This window comes from Anabrus simplex, chromosome 6 (assembly GCF_040414725.1).
Source record: "Anabrus simplex isolate iqAnaSimp1 chromosome 6, ASM4041472v1, whole genome shotgun sequence".
Lineage (NCBI taxonomy): Eukaryota > Metazoa > Arthropoda > Insecta > Orthoptera > Tettigoniidae > Anabrus > Anabrus simplex.
The window spans coordinates 65,609,090-65,628,837 of record NC_090270.1 but is presented as its reverse complement, the minus strand read 5'-3'; the positions used below and the strand labels follow the sequence as shown (position 1 = coordinate 65,628,837).

Below are 19,748 nucleotides of genomic sequence, written 5' to 3'. Positions count from 1 at the left end.
TATACTGACAAAAAAAATCAGGGATGTTCTTCGTGGTATGGTAAGAATGATGGTGCAATCGGATTGGCAGAGAACGTTTTTTTGGTTGAGAAAATGAGGTTACTTTGTCACTTCGGGCGCGTGATTCAAACTGACGAACTCGCCGTAATTCTTATGCCAGAGCACAAGCCGCTGCCATGCTTCGGGCAAGATAAGGAGAGGGAGGGGAAGTAGGGTGTGTGATGGAGACAGAGTTAATGCTCCGCGCGTATGTACAAGTTTCCTCGTTCGACTCGCAAAGGATTGTTCTAGTGTTTTACAGGCAATATCCATAGTTCGTATATTAAACAGTCGTAACTGCACACACAGTAGAACACACCGTAATCAAGACACACTTGTCAGTCAAGGAATGCACCAGATCGTTCCCCCTCTCGTCTATTAGTTGCAAAAACATTCTTTATTATTTAACATGCTCGAAGATGCACCGCTGATTTAGATCAGTATCAGACCAATCAGCCATCTGGATATGACAAAATGCTGGTTTGAACTTTACATTACAATTCATTACAAGTCATTGTCACTGTGAGGAATAGATAGATATATGTATTAAAAGACATATACGTTACACATCATCACATTACAATTACATAAATAGCCATACAAAATCAGTCAAATCTGTAGACGTTTTTGTTACATAGTTACTAGAATACACATTCGAACGAAACAAACTCCGTTTCAATCTTTGAAAGAGTGGAAAGTTAAGATTGTTCATAACCCAGGCACTAAGCTCTCTCTCTCTCTCTCTCTCTCTCTCTCTCTCTCTCTCTCTCTCTCTCTCTCTCTCTCTCTCTCTCTCTCTCCTATTCTACATTCGTTATCGACATCGTAGCTCCTACTGTCGATCAGTGTAGTAGTGGAGAGTTGGACTCTGGATTACAATATTCCATACTCAACCCCAAAGAGAGGTAGTAGGATTTTTCATGAACGGAACAAAATCCATTTGGTTCATCATCATCTTATTAAAATTAGTATTGCTATTTTTACTGTTTGTTTCACGACGCACCGACACAGATACGTCCTATGGCGAGGATGGGACAGGAAAGGCCTACGAGTGGGAAGGAAGCGGCCGTAGCCGTAATTAAGGTACAGCCCCAGCATTTGCCGGGTGTGAAAATGGGAAACTACGGAAAACCATATTCAGGGTTGCCAACAGCGACGTTCGAGCACTGTCTCCGGAATACAAGCTCACATCTGCGCGCCCCTAGCGCACGGCCAACTCCCTCGGTGTTATTATTATTATTATTATTATTATTATTATTATTATTATTATTATTATTATTATTATTATTGTATTTACGTTCCACTAAGTACTTGTCCAGTTTCCGGAGCCGGAAGTTCGACCCGCAGGAGTACTTTCACGTGCCAGTCGCGACGTTGGCGAATTCGAGCATCTCCAAATACCACCGGACTGAGCCGGGATCGAACCCGCCGACTTGGGATCAGAAGGCCAGTGCTCTACCGTCTGAGCCACTCAGCCCAGCTATTATTAATATTGGTTTAATGTCGCACTAACATATGGAAGGTTTTCGGTGACAAGGATAGGAAAGGGCTAGGATAGGGAAGGCAGTGTCCGTGGCCTTAATTAAGGTACAGCGCCTAGCATTTTCCTGGTGTAAAATGGGAAACCACAGAAAACCATTTTTAGGACTGCGGACCGACGGTGGAATTCGAACCCAGCATCTCCCGAATGCAAGCTGACAGCTATGCGACCCTAACTGCACGGCCAACAGTCAGACTTGAGGCCCTCGGTTTAGAGGGTTCCGAGTTCGATTCCCGGCCGTGTCGGGGATTTTAATCGCTTGTGATTAATTCTCCTGGCTCGCGGACTGGGTATTTATGTTTGTCTCAGCCCTATCCTCTTCATAAACAGACAATAACACTACACTACCAACCACTACACAAACATGCAATAGTGATTACATCCCTCCACGCAGGGTTGGCGTCAAGAAGGGCATCCGGCCGTAAAACAGAGCCAAACTCCGACGTGCTACACAGTTCGCACCCACGACCCCCAAGTGTGGAAAAAGCTGTCGTAGAATAAGGAGAAGAAGAATAATCATGTAGACTGTGCTACTGTGTGCAGGCATTCTAAATTTGATGCCATATACGCTGCCTGCGTTTCAATTTCGATGTTCCATTTCCCTCTACGAAATGGCAAGAAACATGTACACCTCCTCGGCGTTCTATGGTTGAGTTTTTAAATCGAGATTGTCGGATAAACACTAAAGGCGTCACCAGAGATCTTTTACATGCCGAAATCGTACGACGTCGGTTGGTTTTTGTTCAGCTCTTCAAAAATGCGACTACCTCTGCCGTGTTTGAACCCATGACTTCGGTCGCAGAGGGCGACACTCTTCACTTATTATTATTATTATTATTATTATTAAATTTTAAGTTTAAAGGAGGCACGAAATGAAGCATATACTACCGTAGTCAAGACAATCAACGAAACTGTTTCGTCTTTGCTAGTCAGAAGCAAAGAAGTGGTACTGTCGTCGATGTGACGAACTCTTTTCACTGGCAGCGCGTTCCATGTGGCAAGGTGAACATTAATAACCCACAACATGTTTATGAACTGTTTTCTAAGTGAATTGCAACTGCGCAAACAACTCTGTTCCAAGGCCAGACTTCCGTATGAACGGCGAAAACAAGCGTTGAGGATGAACGAAGTACCGTAACTGAACATCAGAGAATTTCGTACTCTTCTCAGGAATATGTCGCTGCTAGGGCATAATATCGGCAATATTTTAATCAAGATTCACGTGGTAGTCACGCACAGCTGCCAAGTTTCAATGGTCACAGATTTAAAAATCACAATAAAAGGAGAACCTTCTAACTTTTAGATTTGTGGCCGTGAAAGTTAACTGGCATTATAACACTAGGGAGGGAACATTTTCTTTTTTCTTTTTTCTTTTTTCTTTTTTTAAAATGGAGAATCATTTTTCCTTTGGCAGTTCAGTAAAACGTATTTGCTTAGTAGTCGGGACTGTGCAGATGGTCTCTCACTGCTAGGCTGTGCCTTGAAAAGGCGTGCCAAGCCAACCGACGAGCCCAAGTGGCACGCTGTGGATGAAACACTGCAGCACACACACGCGCGGACTAATAACACTAAGGACTCTGTTCCTTTGATTTTTATCTTTACTATTATTTGAGGAATTTTCTTGCAGCTTGACCCACATGTGCATCATTACTCAGGGATTCGTACGTTGTGAAAAAAAAAACAACACAACAACAACAAAAAAAGCAGCTTTTCAAAATTCTGTTCCGATATTTAAGGAAAGCAATATAGGACAATTTCCCACTCTTCTTCCAGAGTATAGGTAGGCAATGAGAGAGCCCCGCTCCCTGACCTAACGCCATGAGCGTGTTAAGAGCCGAGAGCAGCTGACTTCTAATAGTTCGTGCTGTAAAGACTAGATGGCGATATGCGGAGTCAAGGCGCAAGCAAAGCCACAGCAATGTACCATGTTCACGCAATACAACTGTACAGCTCGTTTGTTGTTCATTGTTTATGCTGTTGTTCGAAACATGCGTGTATGCTGGCCTGTAGTATTTCTTTTTTTTTTTTTGCTAGGGGCTTTACGTCGCACCGACACAGATAGGTCTAATGGCGACGATGGGATAGGATAGGCCTAGGAGTTGGAAGGAAGCGGCCGTGGTCTTAATTAAGGTACAGCCCCAGCATTTGCCTGGTGTGAAAATGGGACACCACGAAAAGCCATTTTCAGGGCTGCCGACAGTGCGATTCGAACCTAATATATCCCGGGTGCAAGCTCGCAGCCGCGCACCTCTACGAGCACGGCCAACTCGCCCGGTGTTTAGTCTTTCTATGAGTACAGTTGTGCTGTATGTATGTTGGGTATTCAGCCCGAAGGCTGGTTGGATCCTCAACAGGTCCACCATTAGCTGTCATAGATGGCCTAGGTGTCACTGAAGAGGCGTACTAGGGAAATGAGGAGTGAGGTGGTTTCCCGTTGCTTTCCTCACTGAGCCAGAAGTTGCTATTGCATATCAGTCTGCCAAGCCCACTGAAATGCATGCACCAACCGACCCTATGAGCGACAATTTCACACCATCCAGAGCAGGGACTGGCTGCATAAAGAATGGCATTATTAGCATCACTCATACCTCAGTCACTTTCATATTGTCAAAGCCAAGGCTAAGACTGAGACAGGTCAATGAAAGTAACAAAGTTAGTCTAGCCCATACCAGAACACATAGTGCACTGTAAACACTACATCTTGCCAGCAAAGGCCTGAGTACAGTTGTAGTCAAAGGATATTTAGTTATCACATGTCAAAATAATTCATTTTGTTTCCTACGCATAAGTAATGAATATATAATTGAACTTATTTACTTAGCACATGGCGTTCGTATACAAAATTACTTATTTTGTTTCGTCACCATTGCCTAACGCACTGAGTAGAACGAACATTAAGCACAATCGAACTTTTAAAAATAGATACGCGCTCCTTCACTACAGCTAGTTAGTATATGGGCTACATTGGAAACAAAGATATGGTTGTTATGAATCGATGTTCATTAAAAACGACTAATCTTGCGTTAAAAATAGAAGTATTATCACCAAGCAAGTAGCTGCGCGGTTTGGGTCACGTACCTATCACCTTGCATTCGGGAGACAGTGGGTTCGAACCCACTGTCCGCAGCCCTGAAAATTGTTTCCTGTGGTTTCCCATTTTCACAACAGGCAAATGCTGGCTGGGGCTGTACCTTAAGGCCACGGCCGCTTCCTTCCCATTCCTAACCCTTTCCCATCCCATTGTCGCCATTAATACCTATCTGTCTCGGTGCGAAGAGCCTCCGTGGCTCAGACGGCAGCGCGTCGGCTTCTCACCGCTGGATACCGTGGTTCAAATCCTGGTCACTCCATGTGAGATTTGTGCTGGATAAAGCGGAGGCGGGACAGGTTTTTCTCCGGGTACTCCGGTTTTCCCTGTCATCTTTCATTCCAGCAACACTCTCCATTATCATTTCATAGCATTTATCAGTCATTAATATCACCTTGGGAGTGGCGACCCCATTGTAATAATTCATTCATTACATCCCTGACCCGGTCAAAGACTGGAAAACAGGCTGTAGGTTTTCATTTTCTCGGTGCGACGTAAAGCAAATTGTAAATAATAAAAATGTTCTCAGACAAATTTCATTAAATTCTATAAAATCTCAGAATTCCTTTGAAATCAGGCAAGTATGCATTAGTGCTGACTCCTTTCTCCGTGATTGTATCCGTGCTCATCTGAATGAGAGCTCGCTATCGTACGGGATTACCGCCGCTGTTTAGACTGCTGTGCGCGGAGGCGGTTAACATTACCGCAACCCTCCGGAAAGCATTCACTAATTAGAGTTGTTCAGTAAAAACACTTTCCCCATTCTCCCTATCGTGCGGTTTACACGATGACTTCTCTGGGAAGTATGCGCCTAGCATCCAAGTGCTCTAATAAGCGAAGTTCTGGTTCAAAAGGTAAACATTTTTCCGAACTGAAGCGGCCTATCGCATTGGAGAAACACGCTACAATAATGCTGTCCAGAGAAGGCATAGTGATTGTTCTAAAATAATATTTAGTCCTTATGTTACTCCATTTCCACTGTGTTGGTTTATAATAAACTAGCTAATGTTCTCGTGAATTATACGACGTGATCAAGAAGTTTCCGTTTCAGGGCATTGCTGTAGAGACATGCAACGTAGCGCGACTGCGATGGTGTGGCAGTCGTGTCGAGCCGAGGTGCATGCGTTAAATGCGGCCACGTAAAGTATGCCGACATGATTCCCAAATGCGTCCAAACAGGACCAACGTGCTATTATTCTGTTCTTAGCTGCCGCACAAACACCGGTGGTTATCCATCGGAGAATGAAGACTGTGTATGGGGCAACATGTCTGTCGAAAACCACCGTTGTGGAGCAAGTTCCGTGCGGGTCGCGGTTCGACATAAGATGCCGGTCGATCTGGAATGCCAACCTCATCCATTACGGAAAACAACAAGCGGGCTGTATGGGACACTCGAGCAACCGCCCTATAGTCCTGACCTCTCTCCATGCGATTATCACGCCTTCGGTCCCCTCAAAAGGCCTTAAAGGGTCGACACTTCGTGATGGATGAGGATGTGCGGCAGGCCGTTATTACACAATATTTAAAACACACAGAAACACGGAAAAATAATACGATGACTACGATCAGTGGCGCTTACTCTGGTGGTGCTACGGTGCACAGCAACCCGCACAAACAGGCAGTAGAAATATTTTTTAAAAGTAATAACAGAAGAAACGACAGAAAAAGGGGGGAATTTTTCATTATAATCCTTAACCCTAGCAATACCCTACATTAACAGCGGACGGTGGGGGAGGGGTCTGAAGAGCCCATTGAGAATAAAGAAAACAAAACTTTCTTAATTATAAGCGAGTTATATGGATATTTATTAATTAGATCTGATTCATTCAAAACTTTATAAAGGGTAATTTATTCCAGAGGTAGTTAAGTTTACTAAAGATCGCTTTAATTATATCCGTTTTTACAAGAACATCAGAACTTTCCTTTTCCTCCTCGAGAAGATTAAACACCTACCTGCGCAGTATCATGACGCAAGAAAAATTGAACGACAATGCAATCATGCATGTCCATAATCAAGAAACAAAAACATAAATTAAACCTCGAAACTGCGGCGAACATTTTCAACAAATGATCGACTGTTCGTAGGAATACTCTATGATCAAGAATTAGAAATCCCGCATTTTAAAAATTTCATATTAATAATAAACGCCAATTTTGTAAAAACTCTGGTTAAAAATAGTCTATTATTTTAGAGACGGAATTTTTGTATTTCTTTAGGTTCCATTCTTTTAATTCACATATATTAGAAACGTAAGATCTCTTACTTTTTCATCATTAAAACACACCTTTACCTTTTATGAGGATTTTATGTCGATTGTGTGTGGATTTGTGCGAACTTTTGTTTGTACTCATTCATTATTGTTGAAAAAGATGCTAATTAAACAATTTGCACCGACACATATAGGTCTTATGGCCACAATGGGTATAGGAAAGGCCTGGGAGTGGGAGGGAAGCGGCCCTGGCCTTACTTGAGGTACAGCCTTGCCTGGTGTGAAAATAGGAAACCGCGGAAAACCATCTTCGAGGACCCACTATCTCCTGAATGGAAATTGATCGCTACGTGACGCAAACCGCAAGCTGCTCGGCTGGACTGTGAGTTAAGAGTACCACCATTAATTTTCAAAACCCGGCGCTCTTGACTATGAAAACAGAATAAGAAAACTACAGCCCCTGAATGGTCTTCTCGCACGCTGTCCACTCCCATGATCGCCGCTGCCCCCCTCTTGTTGTAGAGCAGAGGTGCTCACGCTGGACTTTCGGTCCCGCGGGCGCCCAACACTGTAAGTGGGCGGGCTGGCAGGCAATGGTACACAATCACAGTGACGTTGTGCCTACGTCACAGACCGAGAAGGTTGGGCGAAGATCTCCCAGTCACTCACGATCACTGCGGCAATACCGAGTTTGAAATTGAGGCAGAAATACACGTCATTTTCAGTAAGAAATAAGTTCTGTTCATTACAGTTTATGTATTTTGACCGGATACAATAAAGAGTTAGGTTTATAACCTCAAATAATTTTATAATGCACGTAATGAATTACATTTTAAGAGGTGTTTTAGAATTCTAATATAATACAGACTTAAGGTGGATAAGCTATGGCCTGTGCTTGTTTGGGTTTAAATTATCTGATAAACTCACCAACAATGCAATTAGGCATACCGGGAATAAACCTCATGGCATTAGAGCCCTTGAAGGACCTTGGCCTACCAAGCGACCGCTGCTCAGCCCGAAGGCCTGCATATTTCGAAGCGTCGTGTGCTCAGGACGACGAATCCTCTCGGCCGTTATTCTTGGCTTTTTAGACCGGGGCCGCTATCTCACCGTCAGATAGCTCCTCAATTTTAATCACGTAGGCTGAGTGGACCTCGAACCAGCCCTCAGGTCCAGATAAAAATCACTGACCTGGCCGGGAATCGAACCCGGGGCCTCCGGGTAAGAGGCAAGCACGCTACCCCCACACCACGGGCCCGGCTGTGTATCTATTTGGCAGATACATTTACGTTGTTGTTGTTGTTATTATTATACTTTAATCTTCGATAGTAAATATCTATGTCCTCACTCGTAATGAAAACTCCCCCTCGCCTTTTAAAGGCTAGCTATTATCATCAGACGCCTGTTAAATACTGCTTCTTCTTTTCCAACCGCTTTTCCCACACGTGTGGGATCGCGGGTGCGAATTGCGTCGCGTAAACCCCATATTTAGAGATGTAATCACTATTGCGTGTTTCTGTGGTGGTTGGTAGTGTGTAGTGTGTTGTGTGAATATGAAGAGGAAAGTGTTGGGACAGACACAAACACCCATTCCCAGAGCCAGAAGAATTCATCAGAAGCGATTAAAAACCCCGACCCGGCCGGGAATAGAGCCCGGGACCCTCTGAACCGAAGGCCAGTACGCTGGCCATTCAGCCAACGAGTCGGACTGTTAAATGTTAAATACTATTTTCAGAAATTCAGTAAACAGTGAAAGTCACACAACACTACAACGCTGTACAAAATCACTGTTACATTGTGTACTTCTATTACTTTTTGCTTAATGCATAACAGGAATTTTATTTTTTTTAAATGAAAATACTGCCATTCCCATCCAAGGAATAATTGTAAATCGTAGCTTGTATGCTGAAACCCTGTACTTTTGTGGATTGTAACACAAAAATTATACCGTGTCACTTTCCTTTGAATGAATATATAAATTGTCCGCCTCTGTGGTGTAGTGTTTAGTGTGATTAGCTGCCACCCCAGGAGGCCCGGGTTCGATTCCCGGCTCTGCCACGAAATTTGGTACGAGGGCTGGAACGGGGTCAACTCAGCCTCGGGAGGTCAACTGAGTAGAGGTGGGTTCGATTCCCACCTCAGCCATCCTGATAGTGGTTTTCCGTGGTTTCTCACTTCTCCTCCAGGCAAATGCCGGGATGGTACCTAACTTAAGGCCATGGCCGCTTCCTTCCCTCTTCCTTGTCTATCCCTTCCAATCTTCCCATCCCCCACCAAGGTCCCTGTTCAGCATAGAAGGTGAGGCCACCTGAGCGAGCTACTGGTCATCCTCCCCAGTTGTATTATCCTCCGACCCAATGTCTCACACTCCAGGACATTGCCCTTGAGGCGGTAAAGGTGGGATCCCTCGCTGAGTCTGGGGGAAAAACTAACCCTGGAGGGTAAACAGAGTAAGAAGGAGGAGAAGAAGAATAAAAATAAATAAATAAATAAATAAATAAATAAATAAATAAATAAATAAATAAAACTGACTGTGTGTATCGAGAGCAGTATAAATCAAACCGGAATATCTTGAAAAGGTCAGTTTTTGTAACGATTATATTGTTATTTTAAATAATGCATCCCAATAAACACTTCGCTGAGTAGTGGAGGAGAGATTCGTAATCACAATCTAACGTCAATGCTCCCTCGCTTTCCTGAAAAATGTCTTCGCTCTCCCTCTTCACTGTGACGTATGCTTGCTACGCAAGCTGCCCGCATTTACGTCACGCCAGCCCGGCCGCCAGCCAGGGCGCCTAGCTGAGCACCTCTGTGCTAGACGGTTGGAACATGAATCACCTACAGGAAGACGTTGATAATGACAACAAGCACTGTTGAACAGCAAGTACCCAGGCCGGATGAAATTAGTATTATGTCATTAATCTTGATATGGAATGCACGTTAGGTATGCTGGTTATTAATACCATAAACAGGTAGCAGAAAGAAAACAACTCGTTTGACATATTATAGCTGTCAGCAAAGGCATAAACCATGCTTTAGTTACTTCCAGAGGAGCGTGCTTCAGCGGTACATACTGTCGTACACGAAGTCACCGACCACTTCACTGTGTCTGATGATCTCTTAGCTGTGAACCAGAGTAGCGTATGAAGTGCCACGTTTTCTCTAATACGAAGTGCTGTACTCCATTGTCTACTAACTGCTGTGACAGGGTACCCATGTCGAAATACAGGCTCCAGTGAAATCTTTAAAGTTAAGCAACACTGGGCGTGGTCACCACTCGGACGGGTAGCTCACGTGCTACTGCCTACATAGAGGAGGAGCGGAAAGGAGCTGACCACCCTACCGTAAGTAGACCCCGTCTGAGAAGTCTTGATCAGTGACCTCACTAATACTATATGACTCCAGCTTCTAGGAAAGTTATGATAGAAATTTTCAGGGGCGTAAGACATAGTGGGCCAATACATATTATTTTATTTCGGCGCAGCGATATTGGTACATTCAACGCCTACGCGTTTACACCCACAGCCCCCAAATTAGTTTCCCCCCATATATCGAGTATTTCCGGTTTTGATACCTTTATTGCTACACCAATGTTTACTATGCGATCGTACACAGGTTATACAACAACCCCGAACTTTATTTATTTATTTATTTATTTATTTATTTATTTATTTATTTATTACAACGTATTATATTTATCATAATGCATTATATTTATTAGCCGGCCCTGCGGTGTAGGGATAGTGTGCCTGCCTCTTACCCGGAGGCCTCGGATTCGATTTCCGGCCAGGACAAGGATTTTTACCTGCATCCGAGTGCTGGTTAGAGGTCCACAGTTATTAAGCCAGGCAGCTATAAAGTTCGTCCCAAAAGTCTGAGTGAAACCTGTCTCAGAATTAAAATCCCTGGATTGACCGAAGATCGAATCCAGGTCCCCTGGTAAGGCAGGCAGGTACGCCATCCCTAGAAATGTCTGACAAGAAGAACATAGCTATACCTAAATTTTAACGAAATGTTCCTTTTTAATGTTTTAATCCCTCCCTAACGCGTTTGCTTAGAACGGGGCTTCCGTGCAAGCTTGGGAGTGGAGTGCGGTCATAATGGGACTCGCAACACAACGGTTCACGTAGTTAAAAAGCACAAATATTTCTGTTTAAATTAAGTTCTTTGTACTCATACTTGGTAGATTACCCCATCTCAGGTTCCACGGCGCGTGCAAAATGTATATTAAAATTCCGAGGGTTAAGTGGTATGAGCAGGGGGAGACACGAGACTCACAAAGATAGGATTTGTGCCGAGTGTAATGTAATATCAGGCTTTTGAATAAGCAAGACATTTCAATCTGCATTTCTATTTCTTTCTTTGTAACTTTCAAAAACAGAATGGCACTGTGTATGTTCAAAATACTCCCTGTCCAAATTCAATACTTGAATTTAAAAATGCTCCATCGGACATAACTACATCTGTTGCTGCTGTTGATTGGGTCATCAGTCCATAGACTAGTTTGATGCAGTCCTCCATGTCACCCTGTTCTGTGCTATTGTTTTCATTTCTACTGCAGCTACTTCTCGATGATTGCAATGTTTTTGCATCCATCCCTTCATACAGTACAGAACAAAACTTAGCTTCCTTCGAAGTTTCAGTCTCGTGTGTCAGGATGCTATACTAATACTCATAAGACAAGATGTGCTGCAATAGCACCTTCTGGCCCATAGAGGAAAGCAATGGCAAACTGCCTTCCTCCTCATCTTGCCTTGAACGCCTCATTATAGCGCCACCGTCGGATTTTGCTGTTTCCATATAACCGCGTAACCTTTGCTGGTGCAATCTGAGGATCCAACCAACCTCCAGCCTGAAGACTTAACAGACACAGACTACTTTTATTCTAATCAGTCATATTCATACCTTTATTTTACCCCTACTGCTCTTATCACCGACACCTCCCGCGAAAACTAACTTAACACAATTGCGGTAACGTACCTCAAGATGTATCCTAACGACTATTCTCTTCTTCCGGTCAAATTTCTCCCAATAATTCTCTTTTCATCAACTCGATTCAGTATTTCTTCAATTGTGATCCGATCCACCCACAAAAACTTCAGCATTCTTCCGTAACACCACATTTCAAAAGCTCCAAATACCCTCCATTCTGCACTAGTTATGGTTCATGTTTCACTTTCGTACAATGCCACGCAAAAGTCTTCAACAGCAGTTTTCTAATATCTGCTGTATATCTATTTTTGATATTAGCAAATTTATTTTCTTAAGAAAGGTTTTCCTTGCATATTCTAATCTGCATTTTATGTACTCCTTACTTTCGCCATCGTCAGATATTCTCCTACACAAGCAACAATATTCACCACTGGCCGTACGATTAGGGGGCGCGCAGCTGTGAGCTTGCATTCGGGAGATAGTGGGTTCCAACCCCACTGTCGGCAGCTCTGAAGATGGTTTTCCATGGTTTCCAATTTTCCCGCCACGCTGTATCTTAATTAAGGCCACGGCCGTTTCCTTGCCACTCCAAGCCCCTTCCTATGCCATCGTCGCCAAAAACCTATCTGTGTCGGTGCGACAAAAGTTGCGACGTAAAGCAACTTGTAAAAAAAAAAAAAAAATCTACATGCTTTAAGACTATATTTCCTAACTACCGGGCGAGTTGACCGTGCGGCTAGGGTTACGCAGCTGTGAGCTTGCATCCGAGAGATAGTGGGTTCGAATCCCACTGTCGGCAGCCCTTAAGATGGTTTTCCGTGGTTTCCCATTTTCACACCAGGCAAATGCTGGGGCTGTACCTTAATTAAGGCCACGGCCGCTTCCTTCTCACTCCTAAGCCTTTCCTGCCCCATCGTCGCCATAAGACCTATCTGTGTCGGTGCGACGTAAAGGAAATAGCAAATAATAATAATAATAATAATAATAATAATAATAATAATAATAATAATAATAATAATGCTAACTTTTACTTTTATTTTACTTATTTTCATTTTGCACTCCTTCCGCAAGGCTGTGTCCATACCAATTCCCCAGATCTTCCCAAACTCAGATAAAATAACAATATCGTCCGCAAATCTCAGGGATTTGATTAACTATAATTCCTTTTCCAAAATCCACTTTGATTTCCTTTACTGCTTTTTCTAATTAAACGTTAAAATGCTAATGAAGTGAATTTATGAAGGGCTTCGTTTACAATTCTACATTTTGAATAGTAAGAGTCATCGTCGACGGTCTCGTATTCGACGATTATCATCTTTTGAACACAACATTCTTCAGAATATGTTTGTTTTAAGCAAAGATGGAAAGACCATACATTTTACCACCTTATCACCGCAAACAGAGAACGTGGAAATGAAGGCACGTCACTTCCTTTGACCTCTGGAAGTGAGGATGACTCAACCTGCATTTTTGTCAGACTTTTGTTCCCACGACAGGTTGAATCAACAGGAAACACCAAAGGAAGCGATAATTTTTTAGAAATACCTCACAAGGACGTCTCTTCTCGATCTTTTTGTTCGTATCAATCTGCAAAATAATAATAATAATAATAATAATAATAATAATAATAATAATAATAATAATAATAATGGTTTTTACGCCCCACAAACTACTTTTACGCTTTTTGGAAATGCCGAGGTACCGGAGTGTTGTCCCGCAGGACTACTTTTACGTACCGGTAAATCTGCCGACACGAGACTGACGTATTTGAGCACCTTCAAATAGCACCGGATTGAGCAAGGATCGAACCCGCCAAGTTGGCCTTAGAAGGCCAACGCGCTAACGCTCTACCCTCCAAGCTACTCAGCAGTTTTTCTAGGCGCAACGCCGATATACTTCTCTTCACTCACCAAAAGTATCAGATTACCTCTGCTACGTATAAACCTGCAATCTTCTGATCCGAAGGCCGACACTCTACCAATGACTGATCTACAGAGAGCGTGTTATCTAAGTAGAACCATGTGAAAAAATCTATCTAAGTTCTTTTAACACGCTAATTATATGTGACGTAACTGTACACCATTTATACTGTTGTTATTCCAACTAGAGCCTTCGTTGCTCAGGCGGCAGCGCAACGGCCTCTCACCGCTGAGTCCCATGGTTCAAGTTCCGGTCACTCCATATGAAATTTGTGCTGGACAAAGCGGAGGCGGGTCAGGTTTTTCTCCGGGTACTCCGGTTTTCCCTGTCATATTTCAATCCAGCAACACTCTCCAACAATATCATTTCATTCAATCTGTAATTCATTAATCATTGCCTCAGAGGTGTGCGACAGGCTTCGGCAGCCGGCACAATTCCTATCCTCACGGCTAGATGGGAGCTCCATTCATTCTATTCCTAACCCAGTCGATTGACTGGAAAGAGGCTGTGGATTTTCACTGTTGTTATTCCAACTATCGATTTCCGACTAAGCATATCCTATATCGATTAATATCGTAAGCGGAACAATCCTGACTTGATAAACATTAAAGCAACTTATAATTATTAACAAGTACATCACAACTGGGAAATATCCCGGTGGCAATGATTACATACAGTAGTGTGATAAAAAACTAAAGTTGAAACAAAATTACCCAATAACAAGAAGAGTACAACAAGCAGTTGCATGCAAAGAAACTATTACTACTCGTTTAACATTCTAAATCCATCATCATCATCATCAACAACACATACAAATTCACACACAACTTAAGAATTTCCAGTGCTTAAATCTACGGCTCACAATACTATAGGTTGAGTTTACTACTAGCTTAACATTACAACACCGTCATATACAAATTCACATGAACCTTAAGTATTTCAAACTTCAAATACTCCACTGCCCAGGTAAATTTCACAAACTGCACAATCAGTGACCTGTACTTAAAATAAAATCAATTCCCTCCGTGTTAATTTTAATATTATAACAAAGTGAGTCATTTTTCTGTATTTTAATGTATCTTGACTGTAAGGTTAAAGTTCCATCCAGGCCATGTGTTGAACTAGTCGGGAACACTCTGGCTCAATGCCTGCCATCTGTCGCAGTAGTCGAGAAGTGACGAGTGTAGATATGTAGACCCTATAGTTCCAAAAACTAGATCCAAAGGCTGGTTCACTCATTTCTGATTAAACCATCAAATGTGTCTCATGAATATCAATATTTTTATCTCAGTAATGTACATCTTGTTTTGAGGTATTTCTTGCAAAGTTGTTTTACTTTATTTTTTATTATTATCAAAGTACTCGTAAATGGCAAACATACGGCGCTGCGCTTGGAGTACGAAATAACGACTGAAAGATTCCCAGAATAGGTCACGGCCGCCAACCCTCTCACCTTCTCCGATACAAACCTCCTGGGGTGAGAGACGGCGTCACCGTCGAAAAGGCCCGCCTCCATCTACAGGGGAGGATTGAAAACATTTACTAGTAGTATTGGAAAAGGTCGGCGGAAGGTTTCGACCTACAAGTGGGCACGGCTGGTCCGTGGTCCGACAGCTCTGCATTACTACCAACCAACCGAGCAGGAGGGGTGGACACGGTTCTACCGTCTACGCCTCTGTAATCCGAAGACAGAGAGGGGCTGGTCCCCACCGTCCGCTGTCCCGAGAATGGTTTTCCGTGGTTTTCCATTCTCCTAGACTAAGGCGAATGCCACCTAGTATATGTCACGGTCGCCAAAACCATCACCTTCTCCGCACATCTTCGCCGTAATACACTGACTGAGCAAAGGTCAAAGGATAGCGGAGCACTGATGTGCAGGTGCGTTGTCTGCGCACCACACGCCCCTGTGCCAGCGGCAGTTGTATGGGAGAACTTATGAGCAGTGGCTGTGCATGTGACAGATGTAACATGGAACGTCGTGTGAGCTGACACCGTTCGAACGGGGTATGGTGGTCGGTGCCCGGCGGAAGGGAAGTGCGATTTCGGAAGTGGTGCGGGAATCCGGCTTCACACGATCAACCGTGTCCAGGGTGTATCGTGAATGGTTGAATGCGGGTGTCACCGTCCACAACAGACGAACGACCGGCCGTTCAGCCACCCTCGATGACCGTAACCGGCGACATCTGAGACGGATTGTCAGTAGTGACAGACGGGCAACCGTGCAAGAAATCACGGCTCAATTCAACACTGGCCGTGCTAGACACGTCTCCTAGTGGACAATCCGTAGGAACATGTGTTCTACGGTGTATGGGAGCCGGCGCCGCACATAGGTGCCACTGTTAACCCAACGTCATCGGGCACAACGACGCGAATTTGTCGCCAGTCACCAGGGATGGACACTGGAACAATGGCGTAACGTGATATGGTCGGACGAATCACGATTTCAACTGCACCATGCCGATGGGAGGCACCGTGTATGGCGCAGACCACATGAAGCGATGGATCCCGCCTGCCTCGAAGGTGTAGTCCAGGGCGCTGGTGTCTCTGTTATGGTCTGGGGTGCATTTTCCTGGTATGGAATGGGCCCCCTAGTTGTTCTGGAAGAGACGTTGAATGGTACGCGGTATGTTGAGCTACTCGGAGACCATCTCCACCCATTTTTGGCCTTCCAGTGCCCAGACGGTTCTTCGTTCCCATGTCACCCGGGAATGGTTCCAGGAACATGCAGCGGAGGTCCAACGACTGCCATGGCCACCCAGGAGCCCCGATATGAACCCTATCGAACATATCTGGGATGTCCTGGAACGCAGGCTCCGTGCCATGGATCCTGCACCCACGAACAGACCAGCATTGGCGGCCGCTCTGCAAACGATTTGGTGTCAGCTGCGTCCAGAGGACTACCAGGGACTTGTCGACTCACTTCCACGGCGTCTCACTCCAGTTCGCAGGGCCAGAGGAGGCCCCACACGCTATTAGGTGACTATCCCATGACATTTGCTAAGTCAGTGTAAATCTCCCGGTCTGAGATATATTGCGAAAGAATCAAAACTTACACATTTAATTATAGTCGGAAAAAATGCAGTCTTGTGCATCTTGCCAATAATGGTTATTAAGATGCTCGAGCAAACATATTCGCGTCTTAATAAATTTTATTACCACCTCTCTGCATAATACACAATTGTTTTTTATGCGCCTTTCAAGTCATGCAAGGTATACTTTGGATACTGTATATACTGTATATAACACATACATACAGTATGTGTTAAAGGAGCATTTTAGTCCCAGAGAGTTAGTTAGCCGTCTTGAAAGATAGTGTAATGCGAGGTTCTGCGAGGTTAAGGAATAAAATATATGTTCACCAGTGGTGTCAACCTGGGTAAGTTGGGACAGTCTGGTAATATTCTGTATAGGGTGACTATCGCAGAAACAGGCAGCAGCAAGTGAACAAAGAAATATTACACTGCGTTAACTAAACATATAGGTATTATTAGTTCCACTCTGCACTTCACTGTGTTGTTGTATATCAATGATACAAAGAATTAAACATTCACAATATTAGGAAAAAAGGCTTCTTCTAAAGGTAAGAAACAATTATGATGGTTTAATATTAAATGCATGCATTTTGGGGGAAAACAAACTTGGATGAGTTACCATACCCAGTTGGCAGGAGGGGCGAATTGATACTGGCCAATCTACAGCAAATAAATACCGGAGCAATACATCTTGGCGTAGCTCGGCACATCACAAAAGCGAAGAAACTGACCTTGAGAAGGATTTTAATTATAAATAATTAGGTTCCACACAAAAGTTTATACTCCTCCTTTTCTCCAGAATCTACTCATGAATTCCAATTCAAACTGGAGGAGTTCTTTCTTTTCTTCTTTAAAACGATCGTATGAAAAAAATAACACATTGACATGGGAATTGAAGGCATTAATCATAAAATATGTACAGCTGATTCCATACAGTTCAGGCGAGGCTGTCTGCAATAGGCTATATATTAAAACACGTTTTATATTCACGAACACACCAGATGGAAGCAATGTCGTTATATTACCATTGATACATTTCAGCCCAATACAATAAAATGAGACTGTCGTTATATCAGACTAATAGCCCCTACATATCCTAGTATTTTATTTAAGTATGAGAAGAGGGAAAATGCGACTGCTGGAGGACAATACACTGACTGGTTTCACTAATTTATTTTTTATTCACACCGTCCATTTTAATTTGTAAATTACTAACGACCGTGGGCTGAGTTGATGATTACTCTCCGATGTGAAGAGTCACCTACGCAACCAGACAGGTATGAACCGGCCACATGATACTTTCTAGGCAAGAATAATCTACAGAGTATCCGAGTACTATGCCTTTGCTGGCAAGATGTAGTTTTTACAGTGCGCTATGTCTGCTCGTATGGGCTAGAATAAAATTGTTACTTTCATTGACCTGTCTCAGTCTCTTCCTTGGCTTTGACAATATAAAAGTGGCTGAGGTATGAGTGACGCTAGTAATGCCACTCCTTATGCAGCCAGTCCCTGCTATGAATGGTGTGAAAATGTCGCTCATACGGTCGGTTGGTGCAGGCATTTCAGTGGGCTTGGCAGACTGATGTGCAATAGCAACTTCTGGCTCGGTGAGGAAAGCAACGGGAAACTACCTCACTTCTCATTTCCCTAGTACGCCTCTTCAGTGACACCTAAGCCATCTATGACAGCTAATGGTGAACCTGTTGAGGATCCAACCAGCCTTCGGGGTGAATACCCAACATACATACATATCCGAGTACTGGTCTCTTTATTGGCTCACGAGGTAGAATTCTAACATTTTTCGTTGACTGCTAAAGGACGGTACAAACTTAAAAAAAAAAAAAAACCTTACAGGATGAAATCTTCATCAGTGTAATAAAACATTCTGTAGCAACCATACGCAATAATTTAAATGGCGAACACGATACATGAATCTAGAAAAGAGGAAAGAACATCAGAGTTCTAGCCCTTCAGGCAAGCAGCTCAATGTTGAAAACATCCTAGGGATATGAGCTACGAATTTTAGGTAAATAAAATGTAATAAATTATGTGAATATATTCTTTATTTATTCCTAAAATTTAGAATTATTTTCTTAATCATTGTTATGCGATCGATTAAATTATCAGTTTGCCTTTTTCTAACACTACGAGCGCTAATGTGAGTCAGTGCATTGTTTCACTTAAGCACCACAAGGAGCGCTAATGTGGGTCAATGCAGAGTTTCACTTAAGCACCACAACGAGCGCTAATGTGGGTCAATGCAGAGTTTCAGTTAAGCACCACAACGAGCGCTAATGTGGGTCAATGCAGAGTTTCACTTAAGCCCTTATAACTACATTCGGTGCGGACAGTTTTCAAAAAATCAAGGAACAGCCTATGGTATTGAACGAAGGAACTCATTGCAGAAATAATTATGTAAATAAGTTAATTTGGCCAGGATTTGAATGAAAAAGAAAACGAGCAAAGAAACAAGCGATTTTAGGCTGTTTTTACCCGAACTGCATTTAGGCCGGAAGTGATTTTCGAAATCTGTTTTTGTTTAGTTTGATAGAGCTATCCAAAACTCACAATTTGAAACATTACCGGTCCCTACAGTCCTTCAACTTTCGGCACAATTAAGAAATTGTTTAATTTTACGTTTTCTTTGCCTGCTAAGAAATGTTTTCAAAATTCAAAACTGTATGTATGCAGCTGGAGTAAAAGTATGAATATGTCGATCTGTCTGTAAAAGGGCAGACTCCTTAGTAAGTAAACTATTAAACTAAATGTGAGCGTAGTGTAGAGTAGGTTAAAATTAAATACATTTTGGGTGCTACTGAGTTACTTCATCTTCATTCCGACTGTGGAAGGGATATCTTTCTGTGTACACAATGTTTAGAATCTCACCGCTTGATGTATGTATGAAAAGAGAATTACATGATCTGAATCGAGAGCAAGCAACGTACAATTCCAAGCTCGCCCAGTACCTGCACGACTTCACAGATGGA

General features: G+C 43.1%; 1 protein-coding gene across 1 annotated transcript in view; it reads right to left on the bottom strand.

The window, feature by feature from the left end:
* The window catches only part of LOC136875863 (growth factor receptor-bound protein 10), a 1,220,440-nt gene that overhangs the window by 785,181 nt on the left and 415,511 nt on the right, over positions 1–19,748 (bottom strand). The window lies entirely within an intron of this gene.